The sequence below is a fragment of the Anser brachyrhynchus genome, assembly GCF_964034855.1.
Source record: "Anser brachyrhynchus genome assembly, chromosome: 2".
Taxonomy (NCBI): domain Eukaryota; kingdom Metazoa; phylum Chordata; class Aves; order Anseriformes; family Anatidae; genus Anser; species Anser brachyrhynchus.
The window spans coordinates 31,098,598-31,109,614 of NC_137695.1; the positions used below are offsets into that span (position 1 = coordinate 31,098,598).

Below are 11,017 nucleotides of genomic sequence, written 5' to 3' on the forward strand. Positions count from 1 at the left end.
TCCTAATATCCATTCTAAACCTCCCCTGGTGCAACTTTAGCCCATTCCCCCTTGTCCTGTCACCAGGCACATGGGAGAATAGACCAACCCCTACCTCGCTACAGCATCCTTTAAGGTACCTATAGAGAGCGATAAGGTCGCCCCTGAGCCTCCTCTTCTCCAGGCTGAACAATCCCAGCTCCCTCAGCCGCTCCTCGTAAGACTTGTTCTCCAGACCCCTCACCAGCTTCGTTGCCCTTCTCTGGACTCTCTTGAGCACCTCAACATCCTTCTTGTAGGAAGGGGCCCAAAACCAAACACAGTATTCGAGGTGCAGCCTCACCAGAGCCGAGTACAGGGGGACAATCACTTCCCTAGACCTGCTGGCCTCACTGCTTCTTATACAAGACAGGATGCTGTTGGCCTTCTTGGCCACCTGGGCACACTGCTGGCTCATATTCAGCCAACTATCAACCAGTACTCCCAGGTCCTCCTCTGCCAGGCAGCTTTCCAACCACTCATCTCCCAGCCTGTAGCTCTGCTTGGGGTTGTTGTGCCCCAGGTTCAGGACCCAGCACTTGGCCTTGTTGAACTTCATACAGATGACTTTAGCTCTAGTTCAGGACCTTAGCTCTAGTTCACTCAAACACAAAAAATGAAAAGAAAATCCCACACCACTAGAAACAGCAAAATCATTTTGCTTACATAACAACAAAAGTAAAAGCCAAAATTGTCTTCTATTAATACTGTTACAATAGCATATCATAATACCTACCTACAGAGTAGATTTATTTTTTTTTCTATTACACCAGTAAAAAGCCTAGAAGAGAGAGAGATTCATAGGTTCAAACCCCTCAGTTCACCTTGGAACAAAAGCAATCTTTAATATTGAGGACAACAGGTTCCCCAGCTGCTCTCAGTTTATCCAAGTTCCTTCACCTAGCCCATTGATAGTCCCAATTAGGAACAAGTGCCCAGGTGTAGAGCCTTAGAATTTTTGTTTTTTACAATTTTAAGAAAGAAATGGGAAGGAAAAACAACAGCACTGTTAACAGAGAGATATTGCCAAGGTCATGTGATTCATTTATCTAGGAGCTTAGCAACAACAGAAATCTGTGAAATACTGTAATAGTAATAAGCAAATGGATTAATGCAGCATCAAACAACATCTTGAAGGAGATCAAAGTAGTAAATAAAGTGAAACAGAGTGACAAGAATAAGAATAGGTTATTCAGTTTCTTGACAGTAAGAAACACTGCATGAATTGCAAATATCACATATCTTAGAGCAACATAAGCAAAGAGAAGGGAAAGAAAAGGAAAACTAGCAAAGTTTTTCCTAAACTAATATGAATTAAAATAAATTTCCATTTCTTCTTCAGTGAAACATCTTTGTTGGTGTCTTTCTTAAACAAATGACAAGAACTCTGATGTTTGTAAATAACATTATTCTGAAGTACTTAAACAAAACATAGAACAGTTACAGAATATAATGAGTTACTATTTAATATTCCCCGAAAACTAAATAATTCATCTAGCCCACACTGCAGGAAAAAAAAAAAAAAAAGGAAAACAGTGAATCATACTGGTAAGCAAGCTTTCTGATTTCAGTTTAGAACACACAATTTGATATGTTTGTGAAAAGAATGCATCACAGTAAGTGTATCAACATAAATCAATTCAGGAGTGATATATAAAGCATTACACCACATAAATAAAGCCCACAGTCTGTGATGTGAGCAGAATAGATTCTGCTATAATATCACAAGTGCTGAGTACTCAAGGCAAAGCCTCAGTTAAATACAAATTTATCAGAGAATAAAACAGTTATGAGCATGGTAGGTGTGAGGATGCCAGAATCACTTGTATTTGGTATATATGGGTATATCATCCTTCAGTTGTATCTCATTGCTGAAAGCACCAAATTCCATCTGCAAAAAAATTTTCAATATCAAGGTCATATTCCATATGAACGTATACAAGTGACAACATTGAAGCATTTAATTTAGAAACACTATTTCCCATGTAATCATGTAATGTCTCAGAAACAATAAATACATGCTAATGGCTACTTCTTAGTAGCAGCTACCGTGGAAGTCAAGAGAGACCCCAAACCTGAAATTTTAATCTCACCCCACTTTTATCTTCAGTGATACTGCCTCCATCAGTGCTCCTGTCCAACATACACACAATTGAGTTCAAAATTCCTGTTCTCTCTCATTTTGGTTTGCTTCAAATATGGAATAAGACCTTCAGGTTTTCTGCACTGAGTGATACCCAGTCCAAGTGAGCTTTTGTTCAGCTGAATAATTCTAATTTTCTGCTTTCAAGAATTGATGAGAAAGTAAGTACATATTTCATTTTTTCTCTCAATTTGTATTGTAAAATGGCACAAAATGCTGAAAATACTCTGTTCTGGACTAGAGGGAAAAGAAACTCTGATATTACAGGCAACTAATTATACTAGTAAGCAATTCCCAAACCTATACATTCAAATTTTCATTCTAGATTTATCAATGACTGATTTATCCATTGTACCTGTGTGCCTCTCAGTCATGTCCTAACCACACACCAGCACAAGACATGGCTTTCTCCTCTTCTTCTGTCCTCTGTCTCTATGGAGAAGAAAACCAGGTACACTGGCCTGAAAGCAACATTTCCTGCATCCCCAGTCTGAACAAGAATAATTAGAGTCTGTTAATTGCAGCTACCTCAGAATCTACAGATATGGATATACAGTTGTATTGTATCTTAGTTTTCACTTTGCTTCTTTGAGAGACGAATCATTTTGTAGTCTCAGAATAGCCTCGTTGCCTTCTTCTGAGTGTAGATGATTTGAACTGTACATAGTATTATGGTATTATGGACAGGATCTCATCAATGTCTAATAAAAATAGAATTAATGCTGTTTAATCTGAACAGGGAATTTCTGACTTAATACCTTCCTGAATAAGTCCTTTCTCATTTACAGCCCTTTAGAGACCCCTGAAGCTGACTAGCAAGCCCAGGTCTTGATCATTTGTGTTTTGAATTAACAGCAGATTTTTGTCGTTAGTCCTTCAGTGAATGGCATCAAAGTTCATGTTATTAAATTTCAGCTATTCTATTTGTTAAGATTATATCCTTTTCTGTCTGTCTTTCATCTTTACCAGCTAATTTTCATTTGTGCACTCAAATATTGTGTGCCAAGGTAATTAGAGAAAACTTAAATAATATTAGCCCCAAGACTGAATTCTGAGGAGTTCTGCTACTAAATCATGGCTTTCTTTTTGTCAGTACCTAAGAAGATCAGAACATGTACACTGAGACCAGAATTCCCCTTCTACTGTAGTTGCTTAGGAAAAGTACAAGATTTTTGTGTTGAATAGCCCATGATAGATTTTTTTTTTTTATTCTATAAATTCATCCATAAATCCAAAATAATTTTACTCATTTTTTTATTTATAAAATTTTGTAGCAGTAAACTTCACAGTTATGTCAAGTGAAATAGTACTCCATTTTCCTTTGAATCTAAGTTTATAACTTTATTTGATGTTACCTGAATTTTCCAATATTAAGAAAGTTAATAATTATCCCCTGTTGATGTCCTTTCTACTTGCAATTTCACAGAACACAATAGTCACATCATATTACAGAGCACAATCATATTTCCTTTCAGCAGGCTTTTCTTGATGCTGTGTATTTAGTCATCCATTTTGTGTGTTTCTTTATATGCCTTACAATTCCTGCATTTATCATAATCTCTCCCAGTTTGGCTAACAATTTCATATGTGACATCATATAAAATTGTTTGTTATAGGATTGATAGTAGAGATGTATTATGTTTTTCTTGTGTAAGCAATCAGTTACTCCATGTAGATATGGTAGCAATTATCCTGACATTCTCACTTTGGTTAAGCACACCAAGTTTTATTCTACTTCCTCTTTAGCCTCCACATTTTTAATTTTTCTTTCTCTTTTTTTTTTTTTCAACACTTTTGAATTCTGTTGAGGTCAGGATAACGAGCATCAAATTAATTCAATCATATTCTCCTTTTATTTAATAGAAATATAGTGTTTGTTGTTTTCCAGTGTTGAAAGCATCCTTATTCCTTCATTATTTTGGAACAGAGAATAATGGGTGTCCAAAGGTGAACTCATTAAACATTCTTACTTTTGCTTCCAAGTTGTTATTTCCTTTTTCATATATTCAAACTCATGAACCATCCTCATTTTGCTTTTATGTTCTACATTTTCTTTTTAATTTAAAATTTAAACAAAACATTCATTTGGATTTCTAGACATACATTTTGAATTTATTATTCCATTCCTTTTGCAACTTCTGAACTCAACATTTTGCAGCTCTCAACTGATCCTTTCTCACGTCTGACTTCCTAGACAAAGTTATTTTTCCCATTCCTTTTAGATTTTCTCCTAGTGTATGATTATTCATCAGTTTTCCTGTGTGTATATGTTCTTCCCTAGATTGTAGATTACACGTAATTTTTTCATTTTTGCTTTAAAGACATTTTAACCATTCTTTGCCTCCTATCTGAGACATAAACAGTTTCTGAGTATAGCTGAGATCACCAAGATAAAGCTTCCTTAATTTATAAATATAAAACCGAATCATTAAATACAAAGTCCATTCCATATTTTCATAATGGCAGTTTAAGTTGTTCAGTTACTGTACTATGAAGATAGAAAGACACTGAAACAGGACAGGCTGCAGCACATCTGGTTGTATGACCTGTTTAGGAGGGATCATTACTTTGAGTGCAGTACCTTTCTAAAACATTGCATCAAAGTTGATCTGCCGTGTCAAAGCCAACATGCTATCCCTGCAGCCCAAAATACTGGGGAAATTGGGAAAATACTGGGAAAACAAGCAGCTAGGTGACTCTGTATGGAGCTGAGGTCCACCACACCTGAGAATAACACCTGTGGATTTAACAAGACAAGACAGACTGCGGCATTATTTCTCTGCCCTGTGCTCTCAGGCCACGATGTTAGAGCAGGTCCAGAGGAGTGCCACAAAGGTGATCAGAGGGCTGGAGCACCTCTCCTATGAAGACGGGCTGAGAGAGCTGGGGTTGTTCAGAGAAAAGACTCCAGGGAGACCTTATAGTAGCCTTCCAGTGTCTAAAGGGGGCCTACAGGAAAGCTGTGGAGGGACTCTTTATCAGGGAGTGTAGTGACAGGACAAGATGGAGTGGTTTTACACTGAAAGAGGTGTGATGTTTTTACCAATAGGCAGCTAAACTCCACCACAACCACTCACTCCCCATCCTCAAAGAGGGGGAGAATTCTGGGGTGCATTCGAAAGAGTGTTACCAGCAGGCCAGGGGAGGTGATCCTGCCCCTCTACTCAGCCCTGGTGAGGCCACACCTGGAGTATTGTGTCCAGTTCTGGGCTCCCCATTACAAGAGGGACATGGAACTACTGGAGCAACTCCAGAGGAGGGATACAAAGATGATTAGAGGACTGGAGCACCTGTCATATGAGGACAGGCTGAGAGAACTGGGCCTGGAAAAGAGAAGACTGAGGGGAGACCTCATCAATGTGTACAAATATTTGAGGGGAGGGTGTCAAGAGGATGGAGCCAGTCTCTTTTCAGTTGTTCCCAGCAGCAGGGGAGGCAACAGGCACAAACTGAAGCACAGGAAGTTCCAGCTGAATATGAGGGGGCACTTCTTTACTGTGAGGGTGACAGAGCACTGGCACAGGCTGCCCAGGGAGGTCATGGAGTCTCCTTCCCTGGAGATATTCAAAATCCACCTGGATGCCATCCTGCACAATGTGCTCTAGGTGATCCTGCTCAGCAGGGGGTTTGGACCAGATGATCTTCAGAGATCCCTTCCAACCTCAGCCATTCTGTGATTCTGAGAAACTATGAAGAAAAAGGACTCAACGTTTGAGATAAGGAAAGGGAGATCACTTACTCACAAAATACTGTCTTGGGCAAAACAGATTCAATGTAGGTAAATTAATATAATTTATTGCCTATCACTATCAAACTAGAACAGTGAGAAACTAAAAGCAAACTAAACACCCTCCTCCCCAATCTTGTCCCCCAGGTAGGCACAGGGGGATAGGGGTTGTTGTCAGTCCATAATGCTTTTCATCTGCCATTCCTTCACGGCCACTCTCTGCCCCTGCTCCATGTGGGGTCCCTCCCACGGGATGCCGTCCTTCCTGAACTGATCCTGCAGGGGCTGCCCACAGGCAGCAGCTCTTCAAGAACTGCTCCCACATGGCTCTGTACTACGGGGTCCATCCCCCAGGAGCAAACTGCTCCAGCATGGGTCTCCCATGGGCAGCAGCTCCCCCCAGACCCCCTGCTCCTGCGTGGGCTCCTCTCCACTGGCTGCAGCTCTGGCCCAGGGCCTGCTCCTGCGGAGGCTCTCCATGGGCCGCAGCCTCCTCCAGGCCACATCCACCTGCTCCACCGGGGCTCCTCCACAGGCTGCAGCATGGAGATCTGCTCCGTGTGGGACCCATGGGCTGCAGGGGGACAGCCTGCTCCACCAGGGGCCTCTCCACAGGCCGCAGGGGAACTGCTGCTGCGTGCCTGGAGCACCTCCTGTCCTCCTGCTGCACTGACCTTGGTGTCTGCAGGGATGCTTCTCACACCTCGCTCTCCCAGCTGCTGTTGTCCAGAAGTTTTTTTCCCTTTCTGAACTTTGCTGTCCCAGAGACCCAAACGACATTGCTTACTGGTTGGGCTCTGGCCAGTGACAGGTCCCTTTTGGAATCAGCTGGAACTGGATTTTATCTAACTTGGGTCATCTTCTGGACTCTTCTCACATTGGTCACTCCTGTAGCTCCCTTGCTACCAACACCTGGCTAAGTGAATCCAGTCCAAGAGGGTAGGTTTAGATTAGATAGAAATTACTTGCTATTAGGGTGGTGAAGCACTGGAACAGGTTGCCCAGAGAAGCTGTGGATGCACTATCCCTGGAAGTGTTCAAGGCTAGGCTGGATGGGGCCCTAGGCAGCCTGATCTATTGGGTGGCATCCCTGCCTATGGAAGGGGGTTGGAAGCAGATGACCTTTAAGGTCCTTTCCAACCCAAGCAGTTCTATTATTCTGTGATGTTCCAAGAAGCTTATAAGCACAGCTTTGTACAAGTACAGACAGGAACATTTCTGAGCTTAATGCACCCAATTGTGTGATAAAAGAACAGTACTGAGAGGCTTAGGGACATGGTTTACTGGGTGACATTGGTAGTAGGGTGATGGTTGGACCAGATGATCTTGAAGGTCTTTTCCAACTTTAATGAGTCTATGATTCTATGATTCTATTCAGAGTCTGCTTAGGGATGGTCAGCCATATTAAATCGCCTGGCTATACCAAAAACACATATATAAAAGTCCTCTGTGGTGTCCCTACATACTGGGTATGTATTTGCTGGGTTCCCAGCACAGCACAGATTTTAGGGAGTTAGGTCTCATTTTAATTAAATAAATCTCTCCTTTAATGCTTAAATTTAGAGAAAGAAGCTTTTGTTTGTTTCTTCTCGTATTCTTTCCATGTATTCATTTCAACAATCAATGATCTTGAAAGCACTGTTAGATGGTCAAAAGTGATTCTGCATCATTTGCTCAGTGAACTGGTGTCACTGAAACTGCTTATGCAGTCAAATGGATACAGTACCAAAACACAGGGTTATTCTTCTCTAGCAGCATTTGTATAGAAAAGTCAAAATATACTGGCTAAAATACTTGATACTTTCCTGTACAGTCCTTTTACAGACTTTTTTAAGACACCAAATTATATGATAGAATTCCTATTAAATAAATGAAAGGTGAGATGAAATTGGATATATTTTCATTATAAAAAGTGTCTTTACAACGTCATTAATATTTTATTTCTCCCTCAGGCTCTGTAAATGCTGAATAAGAGTGGAGAACATAATGCTGGCTGTAAAAATTGAACATTTCTCACCCAGCAGCAGGAGAAATGATTATATTATTTCTATGAGAATAGTAACTGAAGATATTATCAGTTGCTTTATTTGGTATAAGAGAGGGTTTATACAGAGGCTTGAAAAATATGCAGTTCAGAAAATAGTCAACCTGAGGCTTTATCAAGTACTCTTGCACTGAGATCATTTGAGTCAATTATGTTTGCTATTGTAAAACCACATTTCATCTCTTCATTTCATAGTAGGATCCCTGCCTGACTAGCTCCCTGACTGACTTATTATCACAATGGATTCATTAAGGTGTAAGCCACAGGGAAACTACCAACTGAAGATGCACCAGGATAAATATGAGCAAAAACATATCCTAAGATATGTGAAACAACACCAGGAAGAAGGGAAACATAACTAAACCCTTTAATTGTTTGGGAAAATAATTTTCCTTTAAAAATTAGAATTAACTGAAATCAATTCATATGAGGAGAGGGGAAGGGAGGAGAGGGAAAGGAAGGGGAGAGGGAAACCAGCTACAAAACAAAACAAACAAAACAGCAAAATCTGTAATCTGAGACAGCAGAAAAATCTGCTGCTTCTTTAATCCTTTGAAATATTAAATTCTTTACCATGTCCCTGTGGAAAAGAAGAGATGAAAAAGGCCCCAAAGTCACAACCTCTAGCAAATAAACACATAACTTTAATATCAGGGTCTTCTCAGCATTATGGATGCGATGTCATGGAAAGGCATAGTCTGAGGAAAATAAGGCCTGTTTCTCTGGCACAAACAGTACAGAAACAGGCTGTCCTGGTGACTGCATGCCACTACATAATCTCCTTGTACATTGTGAATCTCCACATTTCTCTCAGAGGTTTTGTGAAATAGTGTTATGTAGTACTGCCTACTATTGACACCAGGGACTTCATTCTAGACTGTTCCCACAGTACATGTACATTTTAAAAATGTAAATACACTGGCTAATTTATTGTAATGTAAATACATTGGTAACAATGGTTTTACATTACATCCATTTTCACTCTGAAAACAGAACTGTATCAGTGACCACTGGTGCTATTGTGATGTACAAAGTCTCTGGAAAAGTCCAAGACCTTTGCCCCATACTGACAATATAATCCAGAGCTGTGAACATGGATTGCTTAGAAAAAAATTGAGCTGTTTTCATTATAAATACTGTGGATGTTTTTGTTACCCAACAGCACAGGCTTCAGTTGCTTGCCAAACCTTTGCTTTCTGTCTTAACTGCTATTGTACGCACTATTAGAGTTGGTCTTTCCCATGCTTTCAAAGTCTTGCATGTATCTACAATGGATTCAATAAAATTATGTATTTCTGAAAGAAACTTTGAAGTTACAGCTTTGGGTCATGACAGCTGGGTGAGTTTCTAAGCTCACCCATCATCAAAGAGAAAGAGGCATATTTTTGCCTTGAAACTAATGTGAACTCTTGCCCCTTTTATTCTTTTTTGCACTGGTATTTTCATTTTTGTATATGTTTTGATGACAGATATGTATCTGCTTTTGTTTTAACTGAAATTTTTAGTTGTCAAAAAAATTAGTTTTACTAATATAGCTTTGGATTTTATATTTTTTTCCAGAAGAATATTCTTCAAAGCTCCAATAGATGTCACTATCAAAATATAAAAGAGAGCTGGTTGTGTAATGTAAAGAGAAAGGCAGAAGGAAAGACTTACTCCCTGGACTGCTACAAATACCAACATGAGAGCAAAATTCATTAAGCTAGACATGGAATTGAGGAGCTGCCATCCAAACAGTTGCATGTCTTTTCATTCTTTAAACTCTCACTATTAGATCAATAATATCTATTGATTTCATAGAATATGATAGACTGAACCTACTGAGAGCCTGAGTTAGTAAGCACTTTCCTGTTTGCTTTTTGCTCTTTCCTGATTCAACTACAATGAAAGTCCTGTGTTTTCTTTAGCCCACTTTGTACATTACTGCAATATCTTTTAGAAGTGCTGTTTTTGCCTGTTATTTTGGATCATGTCTGGAGTAAGCTGTCTTTGAAGCTTTACTATGGCTTTTGGAATGACATGTCAAAATATGATGGTGTTCCTTAAAATAGATAAGTAAAGCTTATGAGTAAAACAGTTTCAGAGTTATTTGCCCAAGCTGCATAAATATTTCAACTTTTGTACAGAGCACAGAGATACTTTGCACTCTCTGTCTAAACCCTAAAATTCTTGGGGAAAAAGAAAAAAAAAACCACACAGCAACAACTTATTGTTGTGTGTGTGTGTGAATATTGAAACAGTTCATTGTTCTGAATCTCTTTTTAAACTGTTTGGAATAGTGTAGCAAAAACCTGTATAGTCACTCTTTCAGCTCTGCTACACAATGTTGAGATGACTGCACTAGCTCTACTGCCTTGGAAATCAAGCTACTTTAAAAAAAAAAAAAAATCGAGAATAGTTTGTAACCCTCTAATTCTTATGAATATATCTGTGAATAAGAGTCTTTCTGGCCTTAGGAAAAAAAAAAAAAAAAAAAAGGACTTTAAAAAAAAAGTCTTTATAGGCCCGTTGGTTGAATGCCTTTCTGATGAATTGGTAGGCCATTTTCACTGGTGTAAGTTTTGAAAACTGTACCACAAGATGTCAGTATCCAATGCAAACAGCTCCCATGTTCATGCCTGAAGGCGCTGTATGCTCTGCTTGTGAACCTTGTTCCAGTTGGGAGTTATTTTGAGTAACAAATATGTCCAAAATGTTACTAGTATATTTACAAGCAATTGGCTGAAGGACCAAAGAGACAAAAGCAGCTGAATAAGTTGTTGAAAATGACTTGCCCATTACTTTTTTAGAAAGTTCTTTATCTGAAATCCTGCATCTGTAAATTAATTTAGACTCAGACACTTGGACACTCAGACATTCTGCTAGTGACAAACATGTGGCTTCCGCTCCAGAGAACCTTTATATATTAATGCAAATATCTTTGCAATAAAATTCTGCCCTAACCAACAGAACTTCAAATATGCCACTACACTTACCTTTTAAACCATTTCTTACAGGGAGTTTGGCTGAACCACAGTTTAATGAGCTTAGGATGTGAGGCATTTGAATGAGACAAAAAGGACAACCAGCCAAACACAAAGGTCAG

At 39.3% G+C, this 11,017-nt stretch overlaps 1 long non-coding RNA gene across 1 annotated transcript in view; it reads right to left on the reverse strand.

Annotated features, from left to right (window-relative positions):
- The window catches only part of LOC308190058, a 40,249-nt gene extending 29,305 nt beyond the window's left edge, over positions 1–10,944 (reverse strand). The window contains exon 1 of the long non-coding RNA XR_013946821.1: positions 755–10,944. This is a non-coding gene — a long non-coding RNA (uncharacterized lncRNA). The remainder of the gene's footprint in view (positions 1–754) is intronic.
- Positions 10,945–11,017: the final 73 nt, after the last annotated feature.